General features: G+C 43.0%; 1 protein-coding gene and 1 non-coding gene across 6 annotated transcripts in view; both read right to left on the bottom strand.

Moving 5' to 3' along the window:
* The window catches only part of EVA1A (eva-1 homolog A, regulator of programmed cell death), a 210,206-nt gene that overhangs the window by 63,851 nt on the left and 118,746 nt on the right, over positions 1 to 27,609 (bottom strand). The window contains exon 1 of one of the 5 annotated variants that reach the window (XM_085574462.1): positions 1,014 to 2,752. The exons of 3 other annotated variants lie outside the window; for them this stretch is intronic. The gene's annotated coding sequence lies outside the window, so the exon portion shown is untranslated. Of the gene's footprint in view, positions 1 to 1,013; positions 2,753 to 27,609 lie in introns of those variants that run through there. One more of the 5 variants, XM_085574463.1, reaches the window with a different exon arrangement.
* Positions 14,942 to 15,013, bottom strand: TRNAC-GCA (transfer RNA cysteine (anticodon GCA)). The gene has a single exon. It is a non-coding gene; the product is annotated as a tRNA-Cys (tRNA).

Consider the following 27,609-nt stretch of genomic DNA (forward strand, 5'->3'; position numbering starts at 1 on the left):
ATAGGAGGTAAGCACACTGTACACAACACCAGTACACAACACCTTGGGATCATTCCTCCAGGAGCCAGCTCCAAGGCTTTTACTGCCCCACTTACAATTAGCTGGTAAATATTGTACATATAACTGACCTTTCTAAATGCTGCTGGGTAGCTGGAAGTGATGGGAGCTAATCCTGCCTGTGAAGACCCGGGGTTGTGCAGCACCGACTCTATCTGTGTAATGTTCTGCAAGCGCTTTTTTCCCTCACTTACTGACACATTGAGATTTACTGCCCTGTGTCAGTGAGTTCAGGAAAACCTTTTAACTCTGGAAGCTCCGGGAACCGGCTCCAGCACATGCTTCGGGATTTATCCGTCAGTTTGTTACGCCTTGTTTGTCCAAGAAATAGTCAAGACTGAACGAGTCAGGAATGACAGAAATAGTACATGAAGTCACAGTTGCTCCACTTTAAAGCACAAGCATTTGTGTCGTTTTCCTACCAAATATACGTGTATTCAGCGAGCAAATAAGGCAATGGCAGAGGAAAGGCAACACAGGCAGGATTTTACAGATGCCAGCTGAGTTGTGCCCGCTCCTCCAAGCGAGGGTAACACAGATTTCCACACGTATCAGCTCTTTCTGCTCAGAAAAGCAAGCCCCAGGACTGGACACACTCACAGACCCCTGAACGCTGCCGCAAGCCAGCCCTGGGAAAAACCTGGGAGCACTAAACTGAAGCTGAAAGACAAACACGTAAGGGAAAAGGCTGAGCAGCTCCTGCTCTTTGCCTCACCTCCACTCACTGCCTGCCCGGCTTCTGCACATCCCCGTGCCGCTTTTCCCCTCTGTTAAACAGCCCTGTTTCCATCAGTCACATCAAGCCACCAGCACAACAGCACCAATGCCAGCCTCGCAGCTGAGCTGTCCTACGGAGCGAGACGCTCGCGGGGCTCCTGTCCCCTCCCCGTCCCCCCGCAGCCCCTCGCCCACCCAAACTCGCAGCCCCGGCATCCCCCGGCCGCCTCGCTGCGCACCCCTGCACGGACAGGACGCGGCGGCCAAGTTTGCGAGAGAAGGATGGGCTCGCTCTCACCGCCTCGGGTTCCCCGCAGCCCGGGACGCACAGCCAGCTGCGTGCAGAGGAGAAAGTTGTTCCAGCGCTCGGTTCCTCGGCGCTCCTGGCAGCGGGCGGGGAGCGGAGCCCGCGGGGGCAGCAGGAGCAGAATGCGGCTGACAGGCGGGAGCGTGAGGAGCGCCCAGCGCTGTCACATCCTCCCAAAGCCGCCGGCCGGCAGCGAGGACGCCCTGCGCGCCTGCGGGAGGGCTGGAGCGCGGAGCGAGTGTCGGGGAGGGCAGCAACAGGAAATGACACAGAAACTTCACCAGGCTCCAATCCAAACTTGGCCCCTGACATGAAAGAGAGGGGAGGCAACTGGGGGCGGCGGGTGGGGGGAGGAAAAGAAATTTTTCCCCCTCATTAACCAGCGTAAAAATCTGCTGACTGGGAAAAAAAAATTCACTGTGACAAGTTTTATTAAAGCAAAGAACGAAGGGGGTAGGGGCGGGATTCCCATCAGAGTTTATTTACTTGAGCAGGAGTGGTGCGATGATGTTAGACGCTAAGCGCAAAATGCCATTTTCAGCAGTTTCCTGGCTTTTCTAAGCTCTCGGACGCTCCAGGTGTGCCTGAGGGCGGCCGGCAGGAGCGAGGTCCCCCCGCATCCCGTGCGGCTGCAGGGACCGGAGCGCAGCGCTGCCCGCAGCTCCCGGCGCACAGGGACGGGCCGGGGCTCGGGGCTGTGCCAGCCTGGAGTGGGGCGCAGGACCAGCGGCAGCCCGGGCACCGCCAGAGTGCCAGCGGCACGGCTCGCAGGAGCAGAAAATCACACCGAGTGTGTAGCCAAACCTTTGGTGGATGTTCCAGGAGCTGCCTTTACTGAGCAAAGCTGGATGGATACTTCATAATCATATAATCACAAAATCACTATGTTTGAAAATTACATCAAACGTCACCAAGCCCAAGTAACAACAACATGCTCACCACTAAACCATATCCCCAACTATCACACCTACACATTTCTGGAACATTTCCAAGGATGGTGACTCCACTATGTCCCTGGGCAAGCTGCTCCAGTGCCTGGCCAGCCTTCCACTGAAGAAATTTTTCCTGATATCCAATCTAGTTGATTTTATAATAGTATTATTCCTAATCTATTTGGATTATTTTCCTAATATCCACTCTAACCTTCCAGCAAGTCAAACTCTGAACACCTCTCTACATGCTGGGTGCCAGGACACAGCAGCTATTGAACTTGGTTGCAGTTTCTAAAGCATCCTTTAGACCTAAAATGTGTCCTTCTCAGGCAGCCCAGACTTAGCCTGACTTTGGGCTCTCTGCAAATCTCACCTGCCCTTGCAGTAGGCAGTGCCATAAACTCTTTGATAGGAGCCCATGGGGCTTTCTAAGAGGTCCTCACCTTCCTGATTTGGTTCCCACACCACTGCTGGAAGGTGGATGAGGTGCCCACACAATCAGGTCACTGTAGGTTGAACAGAAGGTTGTTTGGAAGAAGCTGTATCATGCCTCACCCTACTGAAAGATGTCCTACCACTTACAGTAAACCGTAGGAACAGTTGGAACCCAGGTCTAAGAGAAGATTTAACTCTTCTCTGGAAAGCAAGTATAAACATAGCCATTCTGCCTACAAATATGAAAGTGGTGAGATATTTTCTTCCTAAAAATTGACCTTTCTCAGGCTAAGAAAGATCAGTGAGGCTAAATGCCTCACTGAGACATCTCCATTTACCAATCAGTTTTATAGGAATATAATATTCCAACTAAAACAAGAATTTTTAAATATTCTTATTCAATAGGAATATTTTAAGGCCAGGTGAGATCATTCATTTGATAATTTCCATCACCTGGCCTGATCACCTGCATAACTGAAGCCACAGAATTGTGTCCCAAAGCAACACCTGAATCATTACAAATTATGGCACATCATGCAAGGACACATACCTCCTGAACCAGAGGCTTTTAGAGAAAGACAATCCACCCCAGATAAGTTATTTCAGTGGCTATCACCCTGTCAAGAAGAAGGGCTGCCTTTCTGATCTGCGTTTACCTGGCTTCACTCTCCACCCTCAACCCTGGCCATCACTCATCAGTCTCTCCAGGAAGCTGCAGATCAGGCATGGACAGAGAAGGCTGCAGCCCACCAAGGTATAGCCCATCCTCAGTTTACCCCCAGAACAGCAGGAATATTTCAAGCCTAGGCATAGCTGGGGACCCTTCAATATTTTGGTTGAAAGCAGCCAAGCCATGCAGCTCTGAGTGGAAACTGGAGCCTGCTGCTCCATTGCCATGCAAGCTCAGCTTTACAAAACCACAGACACGTCATCTCATAACCTTGTCCTGAATAAATAAAAATAGCTGCGCTTTTTTAGTCTCTCACAGTAAGGCAGATTTATGGACAAACCACAAACCGTGCCTGTCACTCTTTTAAGATACATTTACATTGCATTAAAGTTCTTTTTCAAATGTGCCTACCAGACCTGGATGTGGTATTACCTCACCTATACTGTAAATTTTTAACAGACTTGGACTCCTGTCCAGTTGCTCCATCAGATGCATCCTTCTCTGCTGTGCCTTTGTGAATGCGGTAGCGACCTAACAAGCTGAATTAGGGATTTATTGTTATAGTATCATTTTACTCCAAACTTCAACCTTAAACACAAAACACTTTCAGATTTGGCATTTATACAGTGTTCAACATATGCTTTGATCCAAACAAGGGCTTTGACCTGCCTAACCTTTGGTGTATTTTTTTTGCTCCTGTGAATGACTTGAGTACAATCATACGGTATCGGTTGTCACTTCCCTAATGAGAGGTTATTTTCAATTAATCAAAGAAATATAAACAGAGCCTTGTATCAAGTTTAAATAAGCTCAGAATAGTTCTTCCCCTAAAACAGATGTCTAAAGCTGTGTCTCCTTTCAGATCAGAGCTACTGCACTGTCAAGAAGAGATCTTGCAGATCTGTTTGCTCAACCAGCTCAAAAAACCAAATATCAGCTCCAAATCCTGACACAGTCCAGTGTGGCCCATTGAAGTCAGTGAATTGGGCAGCCCATGATGCAGCTTAGGGTAACCAGGCCAAAATCAGATTTGTGAGGTCTTTACAGATTAGAGAACAGCAGAAGGGAATTAGATAGCACCACATTATTTCAAAGTAAGGCAAGCCCTGCATCAAGCCCAGCACACCATAGCTGCTTCCCCATGGATCTGATTGTGAAGAGGTCAAATAATAAAATGAGAAGAGGAAGAGATTAACTAAACAGGGTCAGGGCTGGTCTTTGGTCCCAGGGCCAGCATGCACAGCCTCATGCACAGTGGGGGCTAAATGCCCTTAGCCTCCAAAAAAGAATGGCCCCATGCAGACTTCCTGGTGGGAACAATCTCTGGGTCATGCTGCTGGTCACGCTATGCCAGAGAGCTGGCACCCCATCCCGGGATAAACAGGGACCATGATAACATTTAACACCTTAAAAGTTTTCCAGTGGCAGGGCCCTGGTGCTGTTTAATTAACTTAACCAATAAACTAAATATAGCTAATTTCAGAAAGATAAGTTACCAAAGGACCTACAAGACTTTTTCTTCATCCTGAAGCCTTGGGTAAATACAGGCTTGCCCTGTGAGTCTCAGACTTTTCCACACAGCTTTAACATCCTTATTTCTTGTACTTCAGACACTGGTTTTTGTCTGTAAGCTCTCCAAGGTGAGGAGCACATCTATTCCTAGAGTTTGGTCCTTGCTTGTCATTCCAAAAACCAGTGTTTTAATCCATGAAGCGGGATGTATCTGCACTCTGCTTAGACAGCTCAAGGGTAGATCTGAGCTAAAGATCTGTAGTAACCCTCTCTAGTTAACAGACTGGCCTTTGTGGAGGATAATTTGTTTTATCCAAACACAGTTTAACTCAGGTGAGATGAATCCCCTCTGGAGCTGACCCTCCTGCACCAGGGGTTATTAGCCTAGCTAATTATTGCAATCTCTGCACCTAATTTTCTGTGTCTACCAAGGGGGTGAAAAATAAAATATGTGTTTACCTGTCAGAGCAAAACATGGATAATTTCATATCCATAAAATAAATATTATAATATTGTTGTCACAACTTTTGATGTCAGAAACAAGTCATCTTGTGTAGCCTCTAAATGAGGTAAACTCTGATTAGGCCATTAAGTTTTCATGCAGTTACCACTGGAGCCCAAGATGCTGTGTGGCACTAAAGGACATCTTCTCAGCAGGGATCCACTCTGGATTACAGGGTGTCAAGGCAGGGGAAAGCCACCATGTATTTTATTAACTGACTGTCCTGAGAGTAATAAATGACTTTTCAAAGGGAATTAAGCTGAAAGAGCTCCCTGTACTTGTTTTTTTTTGTACATATACATATATGTAATTAAATATCTCTGCACTAGGTGCCATTTTCTCTTGCTAAAAATACTCACTATGATCAGTCATCTTTTCTGAAAGTGTGTTCTGATAATCTGAGCTCATTCACAAATAGCACCTGCAGCAACACCCAGTAGAGGCAGGGGTACACATTTGAGAATATTCACTTGGCAACTTGTTTCTTTGAAAATGAACGTCATTTTTTCCATTTCTGCCTTGAAATAAAGGTAGAGAAGGGAAATGGCTTGTTGCAAATGGACAGGTTTTGCCCATTTATTTGTGAGGATGCGCAACAAGCAAATTGAGATTCTAGGGTGAAATAGCACACTTACACATTTGGCTGCTATATAAAGGGAATTTATAAGGGTTTTCTTTTACTTGTTTGTCTTTGCTTGTCTTGCTTTTATTTACTTTTTATTTTTTCAGTCCAAATGGCATCATGGTCTCTGATGGAAACCAGTGGGACCTGTGGCTGAAGGACCTGCACAACCCTGAATAAGGATAGAGGAAGGGAACCAATCTTCTTTTATCCTTTTGGCAGATCTATAACTAAAACCATAACATGAACCATGTGCCAAAATACTGAGTTTATTAACTATACTCTCACCTGGGGAAACTATTTCTGTTTGAAAGACTACCTTAAACTGCTTACAGCAGCAGGATTAAGGTGTGGTGAATTCAAACAGAAGGAATAGTCTTATATAACTTCTTTTTCTTTCAGTACCTTTAATTTCATTCTAGATTTCCTGAATCCCACAAGAAAAATTATAATGCCTCAGAAACGCATTCTTTTCTGGCTTTTGCACTTCTCATATGTTAACATTACATTATCTGCTATTTAAAAAAAATATATTTGAATAATTTGCATGTATATCTGCTCTTCTCCATGCTATTTTTGAAGCCAGCTACATAAAATTCAGGGGCAAATGACCTTCAAAAACTAATGAAGATCTGTAACATTTATGTAACATAACATCCTATGTATTTTACAAAAGGAGAAAAGCTTCTTCTCCCCTCTCCCTGCTCCCCCCTACCCCCAAACAGAAAGGAATTGTTTCTCTCAAGTCTGTCTCTCTCCAGAAAAATCTGACCTACAAATGGCTTTCTCATAACTCAGCAGACTAGTTCAGTCCTCATATGGATTTATCATTAACCACACAAGCACATGTTGTCCATTTTGCCCAAACTCATGAATGTGCTATAAATAAAATAACTCTAAAAGCAGGTTTCACCATTCTTATCCAAGCTGTTGCTGCAAGTCCTTGTAACTCCCAAACCTACTTGTATTAGAAACATTAATCACTTGATTATAATTCAAAGCATCAGCTCTTTACAGCTGAAACTCCCTAGCACTTGACTTTGGCTGGACCTCTAACCTCAACTTATCACTTTCAGGCGTACTCCACATTTTCTTCTCCAATCTGTCACTGATGCAGGAAAGACGTGGGAAGTTGCTTTCAGAAGGTATTTTTAACCTAAGAGTGTCTCATTAAAAAGAGAGCTTAGTATAGAAACTCTGAAACAAAACCTTTCCCACTTCACTAAGCACAGCAACCTGAAAATACCAGAGGGGTATTTCACCAGAACTCATGTCATTTTAAATCAAAGCAACATAAAGAAATAGGAAGTTCTTTTGGAAAAGACATTGTTGAGTGTAATTCCTATCTACCCCACAAATATTTTATATGATCATAGGATTATCTGTAGAGCTTTGTATTTTCCATCTAGAATGAAGGAGGCTGAATCAAGTCATCTACTATTCTGACTTGCCTGCTCATTCATTAAGAGTGTATTTGTACAGTTTGGGTTGTTTCTACTTATTTCAGCTGACAGCATGGAGATCATATTCCATCTTGACCAAAGGTTTTAAAAGGCAAGAGAAACAAAAGATTAATCATAGAAATATTATTTTTAAGCCTCATGTGCTTTAGTCTGGAAATAGAAAGACAAAGATAAAACTCTCAGGAGGACAGCCACAGCTAATGAGAGCCTGAGAGGAAATGATCACACTTTCTTAGTTCCTCTGATGGATGTCCTTCTAGACTTATTAATCAGAACCTTTTGATGCCGATAAATCACCAAAGTATGATAACAGATGAAGGTGAGTTTGGATGTAAAATGATCCATGGTGAAGGATTACAATAAAGGAGGAAAAGGAGGGGGAGCCAAATGCCGTTTTATAAACTGCATCCTCAGCTTGTGAGGACTTGTAGATAATAAATATCATTCCCTTTCCACATTATCTAGGAGATTAAGAATGTTTCTTGATGTATAACTGCTGGGAAGCCTCTGTAGCACCTTCTCCAGTTACCAGGAGGTTTATATTACATCAATTGCTTTAATTTTCCATCAATTATGATTTCATTTACAAAGAGGAACTTTAAAGTACCTTTCTTCCTTTAACCTCTTTTTGAGGAAATAGGCTCCAGAGGCTGGAAAGAAGAATGCATGCAGAACACTGAGGGTTTTGATCTTGCAAGGTTTGTCAGATGCTGCTTTGAGATTCCTGCAAGTTTTCTGGTAAGACCTTATCCTGCTTGAATGATCCTATGTCAAAGAGGTGTCAGCAAGGTCTCCACGCCTCCAATCACTCTAGATACAGAGTTGTTGCTTTCTATATTTGGTAAAAACCACAAAAATCAATCCACATGTGTCACAGTTTGTAGTTTTCAAGGAAAGCATTTTCCAGAGCACTTAGGAAATAAATAAATGCATTTGAGATGCTATTACTGATGAATCAGTTCCACTCCCTGCATTCTACCAGTGATTTTTATGCTGTAGAATACAGCCCTGGCCATCTGAAGCAAACCAAAGTGATGCTTATGTTCTGCAAATTCAAAATAAAAGGATATTAAAATGAGGTAGCTTGCCAATAAGGCAAAATTTGCCTTAAGTCATGAGAGCCAGAGGTATAACAAGACACTTAAGAAAGAAAGGACAGAAGTGCACTGAATGCCTTTAATGATGCTCCCAAATGAAATATGAATTCGGATGCTGCCCTGTAGCTTTTGTTTGTTTTGTGTCACGACATGGAGAGGTCTCCAGGCTGATGCTCTACCAAGCTTTGCTAAGTCATGCAGCAGGACAGCATTTGGTAGGGAGATGCACCAGCTTGGTCCAGATGCAGTGAGATGATGGCAGGTACATAATCTGCTGAACTTATGGAGCCCACCCAGAGGCACATCAGCTTGGAGGTTCCATGGGTGTCAGTCTGACTCTGTGTGGAGCCAGCCCAAACATGGCCATACCATTTTGTATTCTGTATTCTCTATGAATATAAACTAGGGATATAGGGAATATAAACAGGGATATAATCGAGTTTCATGGCACTTCTCAGAGCTTCCCTGGCTGGGATGACAGCCGAGGTGTCTCTGACACCATCTGCCCAAACACTCCCAATTCCAGGTTGAAGCAGCTCACAGGGAGATCAAAAAACTGGGCAGTCAAAGGGAGAGCCTTTGAAGTGATTAGATATCCCTGAAGAAAATAAGGCAAATTTGTCCCTGTAATTCCTGCTTTGTACTCCATGGAATAGTGGGGACAGCATTTCTGTTATCTCTGTTCTTACCAACATTTCTGCATGTTGCTGTTTAATGGGAAGTACTGAAAACACACATGAATGGACACTAAATTACAGAATATCCCTTCAGGCTTTCTAAGCTTTCTGAACAGAAGACAAGTACATAAATTCTAAGATGAGATGTGTCATTTTACCCATATAGAAAGTGGAATGGAGAAGAAAGAAAATTAAGAACAAAAGACAATGAGGAGAGAAAACAGAAGGGGGTAAAGCCCTATATATGAGCTTTAGCATCTGAGAAAAAACAAGCAGAATACCTGGTACCCATTGAGGTCTGCTGTGTATGGATGCATAAGTCTGTGGCTTGGAAATGAGACAGAATTGCTGTCCCAGGGAACACACTCCACTGGAGCAGTCTAAACTCCTCTCAGGGGGGTGTGCTGGACTTACAGATCCAATTCTTGCCACATGATTCTTGCCAGATATCTGGTCACAGACAGTTGATCAGCAGCAGATTATTTTAAGAGACTTCAGCTGAGACAGATCACTTCCACCCCAAGAGCACTTAATTCTTAAAATTCAAAGAATTGAGTGCTTGAAATTAGCAAAGGAATATCCTTAAATTACAGTTTCATGCTGCAAAGCTTCTGCTCTTGAAATATGGAGGCAGCTCAAAGAAATAAAGGGGCAGCCCTTCTTCTGCTGCTCTTGAATGAAGTATGGCATGGATTTCTAGACCTGGATTTAGGCCTGGAAGCACATCTGGAGGGTGTCTATTCCCTGCATATGTTAGATTTGTGCTACATTAAAGAAATCATGGCTTCCACAAACATAAATGATAAAGAAAATTCTTGGCCTGAAACTAAATATTGTTTATTTTGTCACATTGACATTGACTCCTGCAGAGATGATGACACCAATCTATGAAACGTCAGCCACAAATCCTTGGACTGTTGTAGCAAGTTCCTGTGAAGGCAACTGACTGAAACTCCACCATCCTGAGCTAAGGCATCAAATCTTCCCAACCCACACCTATCAAAGGAGTCACCTCACTGCAATATTCACCCTTATCTGCTGGAGAGGAGGAACTGCAGAACAAGAAAACAAGGAGACTTTCACAAGAGAGAACAAGACAAAAGAACAAACACAGCCCTTCTCTACAAGCCTGCCGGACACTCCTGGCTTCCAGTGCCAGTGATATGCCCAGGAAGAAACATTCTCCTTCCTGCCATCACATTTGTTAAGTTGAATGGCTCAAAAAACCTTTAAAACTGGATGTGGAGCTACCTCTGGTCACAGGAACAGCCCTGTCTCCAGCAGCAGCGCTGCTGCTAGGAGCATTACATAAACAAGTTCATGTCAGGTCACAATCAGAAGACAGGCAGAGAGGCAGAAACACTCCAGCAGGCATTATTTTTCCACAGCACAGCCAAAAGCAGGCAAATATTTAAGAACAGTAAAATGCCACTATGTTTGCAGACACTATTTATTAACAGCAGAATGGATTTTCAGTCACTTTATACCAGATACCAACACCATCTTTGCTGCACTAAGTTGATGAAAGTGACATAAATTTTCAATGAGCAATTATTTACATCAAGGTGCAAAACTCACTAGGGAACCTCCAAATTCTCCACATTCTTAATTCCAAAGATCTGTTCCCAAATCCAAATCCATCCAGTAAATATTTAGTCATGAGTGTGTCCCATGTGCTATAGAACAAAATAGGAGATCAAGGATCCTGTTATTGAAAATTGAAAAGGTAGGAACAGACAGAGGAGTGATTAAATCCTTCCTCTCTCTTGCTTTGCACTGCTGATGCTTTCTCATTTTTAATAGAGGTTATAGAAAGTGCAGACAGTGACCCTCAGCAAGGAAAGTGTTTACTCTCCCAAACCAGGATGGATCCTGAGTCATAAACTGGAAATAATCACAGACCTGGATGTGCAAAGGGAAACTGTACTGTGGTTTCAAAAATAGGAAGCTTTGGGAATTGCTGATCTTAAGGAGTTTCATTAGATGCCTATAATCATGTCATGTTAAGTTTTAATTGTTTTCAATATCTCAGAGTTGCACTTCTACCCTCAGGAAGGTGATGAATTTGAGCAAGGGGCTTACCATGTAAGCAAGCTGACAGAAATGGAAAAAAAAAAATAAAAGAAAGAAAATAAAAGCAAAAATAAAAAGACCAGGGCAAATAAAACCCATCTAACCTCCCTGAAGCCTATAAATTTTGCCCCAACTTGTTATCAGCTGGCAAACCCTTCTCAGTAACTCCAGCGTGTATCAAAACTGGCCATTGCAAAGAAGCACAGTCATATTCTGTGAGAAATAACACAAATCTCTCAATTTATAACAAACTCTTCTTGGGTTTTAGCCATTAATCATTGGCCCATCTGCATACCCAGAACTCAGCTTTGCCAACATGTTCTAGATCTAAGATTCCTGAATCAAATATTCCCCCTTCCTAATTTATGCCACTGTAACATTTCAACCTGAAATCCCCAGTGCCTGAGAGAAGGAAGGTTTCTTTCCAACAGGCAGTAGCTGAGCTGACAGGGAATGCTGATGCTAAGCTCCCATTCTCTGCTATTTTTGAGTAATGTCTGTCATGTCAGGCTGGAGAGATGGATCTATCTATGGGACTGGTATGGGCACAGAGATACTGAAACTCATCTGGCTGAGAGCATCGTGGTGAAGCAAATCCCTCCTCCACTGTCTATTCCAGTTTGCTGAAGAACTCTGGAATTCTGTGCCTATATCTTTGTGCTGTGCACTTAGGATATCTCCAAGATATAGTCAAGGATCAGAAGAAGACAATGGTTAACAATTATGATCCTCTGGATCAATGGGAAAAGAAAAATGGTCTTATCAAAATGGTGGAATGAATTCCTTTAGGAACTGCAGACTACTTCAAATCCAATTCCCTTTCACTAAAGATGCATGGTTCAATTCTTTTGCATCTGTAATGTGAAATAAAAGTGCAGCTACTGCTCTAAAATACAGCAAAAAATGTTTCTATAAGTATATTTCCAACCAAAGAAGGGTCAAGAATCTCCATCCTTTACTGGAAGCAGAGGAAAACATAATGAAAAAGAATGAGGAAAAGGCAGAAGTACTTGCAAGGAGGTTGTAATGAGCTGGGGATGAGTCTCTTCTCCCAGGTAACAAGGGATAGGACAGGAGGAAATGGCTTCAGGTTGCCCTAGTGGGGGTTTAGATTGAATATTAGGAAAAATGTCTTCACTGAAAGGGCTGTCAAGCATTGGAAGAGGCTGCCCAGGGTAGCAGTGGAGTGTCCATCCCTGGAGATATTTAGAAGATGTGATGTGGCTTTGAGGGACATGGTTTAGTGGTGGGCTTGGCAGTGCCAGGTTAATGGTTGGACTTAATGATCTGAAAGGTCTTTTCCAACCTTAATGATGCTGTGATTCTAAAATATGTAAGAGGATACACATTTCACAAAAGTCAAACTGCCTTAAAATCCTAAGAAAATAATATGCTGCAGTTCAAACACTCTTCCCCAGAGGAGAGGCTATAAAAACAATAGTTGAAAGATGTATGATCATATTGCCTAATGCACTACCAGAAGATGTTCCCATGTTCATCTGATGGGTGCAGGAAAAGAATGGAAAATAACATAGTTGAGTTCAGACCAGGTCAGGTGATCTTTCCAAAGATTGCTCCTGTCTTTTTTTCTCAAGAAGCACATACCCAAGAGATTTTGAATGCAAACAGCTAGCTACTCAGAAGGGAGCATGATACAATAATAAAAACCAACAGACACATTCAGAATAGTATTAAAAATTAAAATCCCTTAGTGAAATCCAGTAGCTGCTTGTTATGTATGTGTCCAACTCACTGCAACACAATGCTTCCCTGAAACTTGAGGAAGATTTTAGGACGTAAATAAGTAGATGCTCTCCATGCACCACACACATTAAAAAGGGGTAATTAGACCTATCATCCTGGGCTTGTCAGCAGCACATCAATCACGGGCAAAATCACAGAACATCTGTGACAGGACTCAACAAATAATTAATATACATTAACAACATGTAATGGAAAAGGGGTCTTATTAAGTAATCCTGTCTCGCGTTTTGATGAGCCTACAAATAAAGCTTGATAAAAGTAATAGTGTTGAGGCAATGGGCTTTTGAAGAGCATCAAATTTGAATTCTTGAGTAATGTACTTGTCTAGTTTAAAATAAACATAGTACAGTGTAGATTAATTGGAGAAAAGCTGATAGCTTTCCGAATTAAATAGTAAATGGCAAATGTTCACTCAGCAAGTGAACTTTCAGCTCCCTATAGATGTTGTCTTACCAGTTGTTATTTAGTGTTTTTATTGGTGACACAGAAGAAAAGGTTAGACTATTATTTAGTAAGTTTGTGGAATTTTGGGAAGCAGCATGGAATACAGAGGACAATAAAGCAAACCAATCCAGAGAGGAATTCAGGAAACTACATACAAGCCAACACAATTTCAGTAAAGTCCTGAATATAAGATTAAGCAACGGAGAACTCATTTCCCAGGCATGAGAAAGGAGACCAGAAGCAAACTGGAAAAAGCCTAGAAAGTGATAGAATCTAAGTGGTGTAACACAGACATCTTCAGCAGCATAATGTGTGTACTAGAGATGTAATACCAAGTAGAAGCAGAGAAGAAATGTTATAAAAACCCAGCCTGGCATTGGTGCAACTGCTGCTGGTATTCAGAACCTATTCTAAAGGCTGCAGGTACTGAGGAACTAAAATAATTGATGGAAAAGACACAAAAATTAATAAAGAATTGGGAAACCTCATTGTGGAGAAAGACATGAGAAGATTTACCTCTTTAATTTTACAAAGAAAAGGCTGAGAGGTTTCTCAATCACAGACTCAAAGTATTCAAAGAGAGAACTGGAATTAGCTAACAAAGTTTCTTCAACCTTAAAAGACCTCATAGTGGTATAAGTTAAATCTAGACATTCAGAACAGACATAAATCTGGCTTCTTTGACAATTTTGCAAGGGTTGTGGGATATTTACAGTCACTGGGAATCTTCAAACCAACTTTTTAAAATTTTCACTCCAGTTCAAACAGCAATTAATTTAGGGAGGTCTTATGACCTCTTGGCCTCAGTAATTTATCGATTAAGTGACAGGGCTTCAAATGCTTCTGTGGGAGGTTATTTTATGACCTAATAAACGTCATCTTTGAGAAAAGTTTCATGGGATTCTGCATTTGTCTTTAATACTCTACTAATGGACCACATTGAGTAACTGATTCCCTTGTTTTCTCTTTTCATCAAAGCACAATTAAAATAGTGATCTTTCAGTAGATAATAACACCTTTTCTAATACTTGTAAAGAATAATCAGAGAATGAATCATGCAATTAATTCTTAGTCCTTAGTCATCCCTCCCACTCAAAACCCAAACCAATGTTCACTTAAGCACGAGAATATGTGAGGAATGTTTCCTTCAGCCAAGCACTGGAGAAGATGAGGGAAATTTGGCATTTGTGACCCTAAGATTGTGGTATCTGTACCCAAACCAGAAGACTACGCAGAGAAAATGGAGATTCTTACAGGGGCTGAAGTAAATGTGCTTCTGTGGTTAACACATACTCCTTCTCTCCATCTTTACTTGCTTTTTGGCTGTGGCTTGTCCCTTTGGTTGTGCATGCTTTAATTTCCTTCATAATCTCAATCCTGCTACTCAGCGTCTAAGCACTGCATGTGTTTCCTTAAAACCACAAAAAATCATAAAATCATAAGAATTGTTTGGGTTGGAAGAGACTCTAAAGATATTCTTATTCCAATCCCCTGCCATGGACAAGGACACGTTTCACTAGACAAGGTTGCCCATGCCCCATCCAACCTGGCCTTGAGCACTTCCAGACATGGGGCACCCACAGCTTCTCTGGAGAACCTGTTCCGGTTCCTCACCACCCTCACAAAAAAGAATTGTTTTTCTAATATCTGACCTAAAAAGCAGCACCTAAGGGGGCACCTGGAGTTGAACCAGGGACCTCTTGATCTGCAGTCAAATGCTCTACCACTGAGCTATACCCCCTGCCTGAGCAACCCTCCTGTGTAAATGAAGCCCATTAGGACATTCCCTGCCCTAGGGAGTTCACAGCATGAATATGAACCAGCCTTGCAGAACTGGTCCAGCACAGACAACCTCACTGAATTTCTTCCTGAGTCTTGTAGAAGACACACACCAGGGTGTAGGACTTCTGGAATAGCACAGCAATGTCTTATGAACAAATAAAAACTGAACCTTACAGCTAGTGCTGGACAGTGCCAGCCAATGAATTGTAAAACGATGGGAAAATTGCTGTGCATTCCTTTAGCTCCTTCCCTGCACTTCTTTCCAGATATGGAACGGGATTAACTACCCAGCTCCTTTGCCCAGATGTGCAGAGCAAGGCCAGCTGCATTGCCCACCCCTTTTCTCAGCCAGCACCATGCCCTTCTGCCCTCAGCATGGTAGCTGAACACCAGAGGTAACAGTGGCCTGGTCACTCCAGGGACTGAATCTTCATCTCAAAGCAATGGTGATAATTCCCAAGGGACAGCTCTGAAGTTCAGCTTTCAGTGAGTAATTCCCAGGCCTCTGGAAACAGGCTGCAGAGCAGTAAATTTAGTAAGGAAAGAAAAGAGAGATTCTACAGGTCCCTATTGCATCACCAGCCCTGTGTCTGAAATATTTATTAGTATCAAGATTCTTGGTAGAATCACAATACGTGTTCAAATACCAGGACAGTGAAATAGCATGTCCATGAGGTCAGCCAGGAGGACCTGGTATGGGGAATCCAGTGTAGGCAAAGTCGGACAAACATTAGATAAATAAATGGGAGTGGCTGAACTCTGATGGAAACTAAGAGAACTTGTTTGCTCTAAATGGTGAACCACATGGACTGAGATTTCTGTGGAAAGCATCCACAGACAGGTAGATGGGTAACACCTGGGACACTGGGACTCTGGGTAAAGTCCCCAGACTGAACTTTTTGGCACCATTTTCTGTGATTTTGATTCATCCGAAGTTTGCCACATCAAAAGTTAATAGTACAAGTGCTTTGGAAAGCATGATCTCTCCCAAGATGAGCACCATCCCACAAAGACCTACTATAGCCAACCCTCCTTCCAAACCATTAATACAGATCTTAAACAAAAGCAGTCTAACATTGCTCCTTTCTGTTCCCCTGAGGTATCTTCCACCAAGAATTGGCATTTATTCATCACTATGTGTTTCTGGTGCCTCCAGCCTGTTTTCAGTCTGTTTTATAATCCTCATCTCCAGTCAATTTAAATTAAATTTTCAGCTCAGTCTTCATGAAACAATACATTAATTGCCTCAGTACATAAATAGACATCTTATTTATACAGATTAAATGACCATATTCTCATCATCTACTTGGCCTGCAGTTGGATCAAGCTAAGTGATTAAGTTTTGTCTGGATTTCCTTCCTACAAATCTGTGTGTGTGTCATCCATGTTCCTTTTCAATGGTGAAGTCAACATTCTTCCTACATGCCACTAAAGGAATCAAACGGATAATTAAAGTGTGCTCTGAGTCACACAGAAAATTTAATAAACTCTTCTTCACCAGGGATGAAGTTTGCTTTAACTGCTTACAGATTTACTTTGTTTAGTCTTTTCTCCAGTATTCCATGACAACAAAATTCACCCCCTCTTTTTTCCATCATTTACATTCCATTTTGACAACTCTCTTGAGGGTTAGCTAATACACATAGGGCTCCATGTGAATGCATGGCACAGCAAATTCTTCTTCCTTCCTTCTTTAGACTCCTTCCCTAGACATGGAAGCCAAATTTATCAGAGAGTTACTAAGTCTTTTAATGACCGCTGCTCATTTGTAAAGATCAATACAACATATTTTCCTCTGTCTTCTGGTTCTCATCTGATTCTTCTGGTTTTCAGAGACAACTTCGTGAGCCAGCTCCTTGACTAATTGCATAGCAGGCAGATTTGGTTCCCCAAGTTTCATTTCTAAGATCTTCCTGTTTCCCATATCTCTAAAAATTTGCCCCATCCCTGATGTATTCAGTTAATGTTAGTGTCAGGAGATAGCACAGAGATTCAGTAAATCCAGCAGTACTGACTTCAAGTTCTCATTCTGTGGGGCCTCCTAATGCTGTTAGACAGCTTGAGGTCTAAAATGGGATGAAAGGAGACAAGGCGAGGTAAATATGTCACTTCCACTCATGGCACTCTGTGGATGTTTCCCAACTTGGTGAAAGTCAGCTAACCCACAGGAAGAGCAGTAAGGTATATTGGCATGTGAAAAAGTTTCTTTCTGTAGTGCCTACAGAAACCCTTTGCATAGATCAGAACTCCTTTTCCACCATGGATATGGGGTCTCCTCGGTGCAAGAACAGGATTCTGGATCAGCTTCATGTCTGAATTGTCAACTTTTTGTGATTTAAAGGTGGAGGGGGGAATCATGGTCATGAAGAAAGAAGTCAGTTTGTGGTTTTTTTATCATTCCACTAAACACAAGTACAAATTTCCATCACCAGTCATGAAATAGCTGCTTCAACAGAGTTCTGGAAGCTTGAAGACATACACACCCCAAAAAACAACCAAACATCTGAGCAGCAAAATTATGTAAATTGGAGGAAATGAAGTGTCCTCTACGTGGGCCCTACCCTTTCAAAGCACAAACAAACTAATGCAGAGAGAAGCTTGTTCCAGTTGCTGTGTGACTCAGACTGGCATAAGTAACTGGCCAGAGCAGTTCTGGGACAGCAAAGTGGGGAGAAAATAAAGGCCAAATACTGCCTTGGTTCAAAAGATGTGAAACTTTCAAGTAACTGAACACCAGACTATTGAACATCCCTGTCTCCCTACTATGTCCCACCAGTTCCAACATTCTGCTGCACACAGAGGCCAGCAAAGCACAAGCAGCAGGCCTACATCAAATAGAACTGTGTCTATAATAGTCATAACTGTGTGTATAATACTTCCATCTGAAGTGACTAATAATTCCACCTCACCACTTACTCAGGTTCTGAAAAGAGGTGTGAACAAAGCTGAAGATCTTCAAAATGGCCAGTTCTTTAGGGAGCTTCAGGCCTGTGGATCCTAAGGGAGACACAGTTGTGGAATACAGCAATGATTGTTTGATGAGATGAGAAAAGCAAGACAAAAAAGATCAAAATGGACTAAATAAGTCTCCTGGTATCAGCATCTGTGACTTGCTTGCTATCAGCATTGTGACATTGCATTACTTTCTCCTGTTCTCTTGCCTAAGACCTATTGAAATGAGAAGCAGCACATCTCAGACAATTTGTTGAAATCACTTCAAGTCTCTGAGTGATGCTAATGATCAGTGACCGAGGGTGGAGTGCAGTGAGGTGAATGGCAGATGAATGGCAGATAACAGCATCCACCTTAATGGAGAACTTTTATCTGAGTACTTCCATGGATTCTAAATATATCTCATCATATCCTACTCTTTACCTTACTTACCTTCATCGCTCTTCTGCAAAGTATCCTCATATTTTATTTTTTAAATACAGAGATAAAGAAATTAGGGAGTAATTGACCTCTGTAAGGTCACCAGGCCTGGGCAGGCTTCCAGGACTGGTTTACACAGAGACCTCACTTGCAATTTTCGAACTGCAGACAAATCTTATGGGTGGTTGGTCCTTAAGGATGTGCTCCGAGCTCTGCTGCTTCCTCCCCTCATGACACCAGACACAGCAAAACCTGTCATGAGCTGGAAGAACAGTTAAGGGCATAAGTACCAGTGTCAGACCTTGTGAAGGTGCTTCAGGTTTGGTGCATGTGCTCTAGGAGCTGCCAAATTTAAAGAGACTCAAGAAGATTTTTGCAGAAGTATTCACAGAGACAGCCTGTCTCCACATGTCTATCAATAATGCTCAAGTGTCAACACTTCCAGGCTTGGATCTGAAGATGCCCTCACCTGCTATAGGTTTGCTAATGGCCATTATCTGGTTCATAACTGGGGAAAGTCGGGCACAAAACAATAAAACAATTCTTCTGCAGTAACTCAGATCAGAGCTGGAATATTAAAAGAAAAAAAAATTGAAATCCTGGCTCAAGTATCCTGTGTTATCTACAAAGTGCTTGAACTGCTCCTCTCAGAGTTTTCTCTTTCATTCCTTTCCCATCACTCCCACTTCTCTCCCATTGCTAACCACATCTCTCATTTCCAGATTCCTTCCTGTAGTCTTTTCCACCATTCTTATCCCAGCAATGATCCCTTCCTCCCAGTTCTGCTTCTTTGCTGCAGCTCTTTCCAAATGCCATTGCATCAGGTCATCTCCCTGGGACCAGAAACACTTCTGTGGAGGGGAACGTGCAGCTGTTGGTGGCTGGAAAGCAGCCAGAGAGCCCCTGCTCCCCCCAGCTATGCTGCAGGAGATGCTGAGTGATGGTGTCAGCAAAGAGCAGTAAGAGGCCTTGGCTGCCTGTTCAATACCTGAAAGCAGCTCCTACTCACTGGAAAATGGATCTGAAGGAGGAAGGTTGCTCCCCCTGGCCCCAACCGAATAATATTTCATCCAGCATGAAGCAGATGTTGACAGAAGGGTCTGTGTCATCACAGATGAGAGACTTCAGTGTGGTAGAGATGTGCCTCCACCAGTCACCTCCACTCCAGCAAGAGGCAGGACACTGTCAGAGGCTCCTGCTTGCCCACAGCCAGAGGTGAATGCACAGTGCTCCAGTCTGCTCATAAAAAAGGCTGTCCGGGAGGGCAGAGGAGAGCACAGGCACAACAGCCAGCTCCCCTGTGTTATGTGTAAGGAATCAGGGTTAGAAGTGGCTTTAATTAGGGCATTGCTGCTTTGATTTGAGAACACTGGAGTTTGAAAGTGTACAGGTTTCATGTTAAGTTATTTTTGAACTCAGGAGGAAGGGTTGGATTTGCTATTTGTGGGCATCTCATTGATCTGCTTCTTGGGTCTATTAATTCATGGTGTCCTCCTCCAGTGCATCTCTCTCAGGATAGACTTCATTAGTTCAACCCAGCTACACACAATTTGCTCTCAGAACACACAATGGCCAAATAAAGGGACTAGTATGGCATGCAGCCACAGAAGAGGGGTTTGAGCAGAGCACAGGTACTCTCCAGGCCTGCCTTCCCAAGCAGCGTGTCTCCAAGTGATGAAATGCAATGCTGTAAAATATCATGACAGAAAGCACAAATATATAAAACATGAGGGTGCCTCTTAAAAGTAAATGTTGCTCCATGATCTTTTTCCCAGGAGAAGGAAGTTTCCAGAGTGCTGGCTCTCTCTGCGTGTGGTATCACATATCGCATGGCCTGTTCCCTATGAGCTCTCAACATATGCTACGAATCTGCCTCTGCACTACAAGTATTCTAAATCAGATGCTTATGCCTTCTTCTGATCTTTTGCAGCCACACGTATGTACATTGGATTTTGCCACAGGCTATCCATCATTCCTCCCTTTCCAGCATCTGAAACGCATGACTCGCAATTTGGTTTTATGTATGTTTTACTGCAGTTTCCATATAATCACACAGGAAACTTTAATTCTCACCTTATGAGCCCAAGTCTGCAGTTCTAATTCTTGTCTCCCAGAAGTGTCGTGACTGAATGTCTGATTTCTGACAGTCTGTATTTCCCACAAACGAAGGAAAAATCAAATTCAATTGCAATCAAAGCCTTACTTCTCACAGTCAGTTGTTTACCCACATCATTTTTCATGGGTTACTTCTACCCCAAAGTAACATCTAAAGCCCTTGGGCATTGCCACCCTCTGCCTCTGAGTCTGCACATTTCAGCTGTGGGCTAAGCACAGTGGTGCTGCACAGGGTGGACATTTTCCATCACCAAAGGACAGACAGCTCTGCTAAGGCATCTGTCACCCTCTAATGACCCAGATTTCCTGCAGGCATCAAGGGGAAGCTTATCCACTGTAGACCTGTCATGTCTCAAGACTGTGATTTCCCCCTCATTCCTCCCTATCCTTCCTTTCTACACATTCACCAGGAATTCACCATGCCCATCCCCTTCCCCATCCCAGACTGGAAGTGGCAGGCACAGCTGGTTGGCATCTTCCATCTCCCAGCTGCCTCTTTTAAAGGCCAAAAAAGGGAAGAGGGGCTGTAGGTCACCCCAGCCCCCAGCTTACCCCAACCCCTTACCAGCTGTACAAACCCTCCTGCCTCAAGGGCTGACATAATTTGGCATAGCTCTCACCAGAGCAGTGTTGTCTGTACAAATGCATGTGCAATACCTCACCAAGGGCCCCTGATCCCAGAAGGGCTCACCCACCACCCTCTGACATCATCTCCTACGTGCCTCATCCCCTGGAGGAAATGACACATTTCTGCTTACGGTCAGGGAATGGCATTCTTCCTGAAGGGCACATCCCAGGCAGAAGGAGATTTCTAGCACAAATACATCCTTGTTGGTTGGGTGAAAGAAGATGGAGGATTTTTTAGCTCTCTGGAAAAGGGCTAAGTGGGAAAGGTTGACAGAGAAATGGTCTGGTAAGATGCCTGCCCTGTGCAGGAGGCAGATGGCACAGACACATCAAAGCCCTATAAACAACCAGTTAAGCTTCAATCACAAGCCCTTTCATCTGCTTCAAATATAGGCTCTACCACCTTCCAGCTGGGGCTGGAAAATATCAGGTCTGCTCTGCCTGCAGGGCCTTGTGAGTTTGTATGTTCTGAACTCCTGCCAGGAGTAACTTTGGTGCTGGAGGGATCAGTGTTGGGCCCTGTGCAATGCATCCATAATGCAGTGACTTATGCATGGAGGAGGGAAGCTGGGGAAATTCCCTCCCACTATAAACTATTTCTTGACTCTTTGCATTAGTTGTCAGCCCTTGGGAGTATATTTTCCTCTACTCCCATTTTTCTGTGGTCTGCATTATCATTTGCTAAATATTAGTGTGTGCTATTTATCATGAGGTCCACAACCCCTGTCCACTCCAGGGAGTTTGCAACTAAGTCACAGCAATAAATATTCTGATATTCTGTGGGCTTTACAGTGCTAAGAGGCACACAGCTGAAATCATTATCTCAGAGCCTTCATCCCCTAATCTCACAGTGAAACACTCATCACCAAAGGCAGGGAGGATGCACACGAACACAGGTTGTTTATACTCACAGCAAATTCAGACTCAAGCTAAGTCTGCTTAGTAATAATGATGATTACTGCAGCTCCTCTGGTTTTATAGCATGTTTGAAAGGCTCAGGGAAACCACATTATCTGTAACTCTCTTTCAACAGCATGTTTGGTTCACAGGATCTGCTGGGCTAGCAAAGGAAAGGGTGTGTTTGTGGACTGGGAATCTGTTACAATAATATCATGGTGACCAAAATGAGCACCATGGTCTACAATTGCTGCTATGTTTATTACAGAGTCACCCAAGACCTGACTCAAAACCTGTTTACTCCTCTGAAAGTATTTTGCAGCAGGTCCTAGGAGCCACTTGGACAAGACATCATCTCTTACTGACTTTTTCTGCCAAATGTGTTTAGGGAGTTTGGATTTTCTCCCTGCAATAGCTGTTATCTAAGAAGGGATTCAAACTTTGACTAGGCAGGTTACTTCAATATCTCCATATTTCTGATCCCAAAGCCCCTTTCAGAGTCATTCTTGGTTAATGACTAGAAATGTCCCAGCTTCTCTTGGCAATAGGATCTGATCCCAAGAACCTTCAGAGAAAACCAGAGTTCAGACTGAACTGCTAACATTTAATAAAGATTTGGAGGGGTAATTAAAGAAATAAATTAAATGCTACTAGAATGTACATGTCCAAAAGAAACACTAGTCTGAGGAGTCTGTATTTTTCAAAGTTATCAAATTAGCCAAGTTTGGTTTCCACTGCCAATCTAAATAATGATGGATGTTGTCCAATCTCTTTTCCTTCCAAGTAGGCTGAGAAATCATGGACAAGGTCATTAGTGTGAGAGAAGAGACATTCTCCTGCTCTGAATGTCCCAGACAGAGGTGCATGGAACAGCTGCTCCTTTCTCAGAGAGGGAGAACAGCAAAAGGAGAAAAGTAAACTTGAACAGCCAAGTGGCCCTGTCCTGTAGACAGAAGGAACAACTGGCATTAGCTGGTTTTGCTTTGCCAACCTTATGGCAACAAAAAATGAGACAATGAACTGGACAAAAATATTTGAGAACAGCCCAAGAACAAAAAGTGGGGCAGCTTCCCGTGCAGTGGAAGGGCACAGCCCTCACCTCCATTCCTCTCTTGCTCTCTCACCATGATGAAATCCAAGTTCAGGGTTCACTGGCCATTCCCAGTGCCACACTCACTCTCCAACTCACAGGGCCCAGACAGTCTCAATATTTCTCCTATATTTTTTTCCAGCCCCATAGCCCTTTTTGACAGTAAAGCTGTGTTGATGTGTAGCAGGGATGGCTTTTAGCATGCCAGGCTCATGAATGCCATAGCCTCTTATCCTAGAAAGACTGAAAGATAAACAGAGGGGGACAGGAAGAATAAAGATCAATAAAATTCCTTGATCTGAACTTCAAATCCAGGTTATATCTATATTAATAAACTAAAGGGCTCAAGCACTGGCTTTGAATTGTACACAGATTGTAACTTATAAAATTTCCAAAGATATTTTGGCCCGTTCTCCACCCTGGCATGGCTCAGGGACAAGCCAGGGACTTTTCAGTGCAGCTAGTTTGGGTATAGAGATTTCCTCTATTCAAATGTGAGCCATGCCTTGCCACTTGCCCTTAGGGCCAGGGAACATTTTTATTGTACAGTTGTAGCCCGTGGGGACTCTCTCCAAAACACAGTCAAATCTCCAATCTGGCTGCCCTGTATGAGGGATGCCTGGCAGGTCACAGCTGCCTCCTTGATGTATTCAGACTCATTCCCTGCCCCCTCTGCTGCTTGGGAGACACCAAGTGCACAGGAGATGCTGGGAGCTGCAAGCTGGGGGGACTCACCTGGCATGGAGATTTCCCACCAGTAGGCACCAAACCAACACCTGGAACTCCCAGGACACCTCCATGAGGCAGGAACAGTGGAGTGGCCAAGCATGGCATGCTGCAAGTCTGGCTGATGGTGCTGATGGGTTTGGAGCCAGCTAGAAAAGGTTCTAATTAGGCTGTGCTGGCTTTTGCCAAGATCAGGGTTGGGTAGTTCCTGATATAGCCTCACAAACCACTGGACCTAGTTGGAAGCTGCATGCACTAAATGCTCTGCTTAGAGTAGAGAGTTTCCCTGTGTTTCTGGAGGTGTTCACTTCACTGCAGGGGCCTGGTCCCTTCTTCAGGTGACACAGGGTGTCCAAGCAAGCAGCTCCTTTCAGGCTTGGCTGCAGCATGTCCTTCAAACCAGGCAGAACCACTCCTGCAGAGCTGGGCACACAGGATGGCTGGGCATCCAGGAAGCAGCAGGATTTGGAGGTGCTCATTGACCTGCTGATGTCACCCCAGCAGCTTCCATGAGGACAAAGACCACACAGAGCTGGTGAAACTGGATCTGCAGGAGCATTCTGGCTGATACAGTGCAAAAACACCACCAGGAGCTTTGACTATGGAACAAGCTTTTATTCTTGGGTTGGTTCAAGGCATTTCTGGTTGAGAATTGTCATGTTTTCAACATTGCAACCTCTACCCCTAAAAGCAAACTCCTGCTTCTGAGCTGAGCAAGCTTCCGCTGAAACAAAAGATTGGGAAAGGTTTTCTGTTTTCACAAACTGGGAAAAGGAAATGCACTTCAGAAGGACATGGATTCTTTTGATGTCCTAAAATAAAAAAGAAAATCTTTGCTTTTCTGTGCTTTAAGAAAGACATTATTGCCATGCCCATTTTTGGGATCCGCTGTTTTCAAAGATGGGTAAAAACAAGAAATAAATAACAACATGCATCTCTCCTGCATTCTTGTGTCCTCCACAGGAACAGCTGCCAGAGCAAGGAAACTATATTGAGACCACTGCATCTCTCAGACAAAGACAAACTCTTCCCAAGGTTTCATCTTTGCACAGTGACAAGATGCTGGGAATTCAACATGTAACTGTCCACATGGGCATTCCGTGTGTGAGAACCCATTATTGTCAGCATTGATCCAAGAATAATCCAGCTGGTCAAATACCCATGATCCAGTTAAATATGACTGCTGAGTGCTTTTGAAAGGCCCTAGGCTGAAACATCAAAGACAGATTGTGCAAATATTAGGCAGGATCTATAAATAAACCAAATTGTCTAAAATATCGCTTTATGTGTACATATGGGCTACTGAGCTTTACATATCTAGTCAGTACAAAAACAAATTTCCTTGGCTACAGCAAGAGCTGTGAAACCTCTAGAGAGTTACATTCAGAATCAGAATCAAAACCTGAATCCCATCCTGCAAAACAGGGTTTAAACCCACTGAATTCTTCAGAACTCTACAGAAGAGATGTTATTTACACAAAGCAGATATTATTTAAATATCTAATAATTTTCTACTTTTCTGCTAATAAGATGTGAAACTGTCAAAGACTAATATGTTTAAAAAATAAACAATTTGAAGCAATTTAGTAAAATTGTAATCAACAATGTGCTTGAAGTCAATTTAGACATCATGAGGTTTGAAGACAGGATAGTAATGAGAAATAATTATTGAAAATAGATAATTTTCTAGAAAACATATTCAAGATAAGAACTATCTGGCATAAGAACAAATGTCAGCAATGCAGATATTTACATCTGGTCCAGTCACCATGGGTCCCTTTAAAAATGAGAGAGAAACAAGTACTTGTAAGGGGTACCTGAGATACCTACTTGAAAATGAGATTAACTGCAACCTAGAAAAGCCTTTTTCTTTTCAAATACTGACTACAAAGGGAGACCAAGGTATCTAGTCCATATGTAGCTGATTATAAGCTACATCTGGTCAGCATTAGAGCCTGTTTAATAACACACCTATTTGCAAATGCATTCCTATTCAGATCAATGTGCACTCAGTACTCCAGCCTTCTACTTAGACTCCAAGTTGCTTGTTCAAACCTTAGTTTTGAGCTTCAAAGTGGGTTGGACCCAGCTACACTGAGACTACAACTTGCTAAGTAAGGTTCCTCAGGAAAATACAACTCTCCAAGCTAGGACGAGAGCCCTGAGACACAGAGACACAGAAACCCCTTCAGGAAGTCTGCAGAGAAGCACTTACAGAGAAACAGAGGGATCATTACAAGTCCCTCTACACAGGAAAATATTTTTGCCATAACGAAAATGTCAATGCTAATGGTTAAATACATTTCCTTGAATAAAATCTGCCTGTTAGGAAAAACATGTATGAAGAGCAGTCATGACAGAAAGTTAAGCAGTTTGTATGATCCTAGGTTCAAGAGCCCCACGTATGTAAAGAGCTGGTGAACCTTTTCACAGCCTGGGACAGGTAAATAATTTTTTGCACCAGTCTGGCTTGAGAGTCCAAAAGCCTGGCTCAGCCATGAGTATGTCAGCATCCCGGGTGTGGGGTGCAGTTTCTTGGCCAGCTGCAAAAGAAGGTAACTCACTCAGCCAGCCAGATCCATAAAGCAGCAGCTCACACTGTTATTAGAGGCCTGCCTCCCCATCTGGAAATTAAATGCAAACATATGCACAGGCCTAAGTGTTGCTTAAGAGAAAATCACTGCCCTGACAACGCTGAATGGGAACAGGAAGGAAAGAAAAACAGAAAGTACAAACCAGTATCTGTGACTTCCCCATTTAATTTTCTGTACTGTCAGAGGTACCCTCATATCTAATTCAGCACAACTTAAAGGACAAAGAATTATGAGGTGAGGAAGGAAAGAAAATCCATTTGTTAGTACTGTAACAAGCTAAGGATTCTGACAGAAAATTTACCTTACACATGTTCCAACTCCAATTTACTAGGTGGTTCAATCCTCCCAAAACAGAGCCACAGCATTGCACCAACATCCTATACTTCATTCTTCATTGATACCCAAGGCATCTGCAAAAGGTTTTGATCATCTCTAATAGCACAGAGGAGAAAACCTGCCTTTCCTCCCTGAGGGAATCAGATACAGCTTTCACATAGCAGAAGTCAGACCCTTTGATCAATATGCCATGTTAAAAAATGTGTGTTAGTATGTAATCCTGAGGTATATCCCTAGTGATTTGATTATTTTTCAAGGGGGAAAAAGTACAGAGGAAGAGAATTTAATATTAGTTCTTTTTCATAGTAATAAAAATTAAAGCAATAAGAAACAAAAACGAAAAAGTAAGATAAATGTGAGACTGTCATTGAATTCATGACTGAGTGACTTGTCATGACAGCAATGGACACGTCAGGCAGGAGCTTAACACCAGATCATCCTGAAGCTTCATGTCAATAAAGTTCAACAGCAACTGTAGGCACTGAAAGCAGACACTCCTCACATCTGTGTGATCATGTCTGCACTCGATGCACAAACCAAAACGCCAGGGAGGTGGGGAGGCTGCTGCTCTCTCCTGCCAGATGCTGAGCAAACAGCCCCAGGGTCTAACCAGGCAGGCAGGAGGAAGCACAGGGACTGCCCAAGGAGCTGATGATTGATCAGGGTTAAGCAGAAAACCTCTTGCCCTTAGGCCAGTGCCCCTCCACTGGACCATGCTGATTACCATGTCGGGGGAAGAGATGTAGTAGGAGGTTGCCCTTTTGTAAGCTGTTATTTTCTTCCTAATTTTTCATGGAC

Source organism: Lonchura striata, chromosome 3 (assembly GCF_050655825.1).
Source record: "Lonchura striata isolate lonStrDom1 chromosome 3, ASM5065582v1, whole genome shotgun sequence".
Taxonomy (NCBI): Eukaryota; Metazoa; Chordata; class Aves; order Passeriformes; family Estrildidae; genus Lonchura; species Lonchura striata.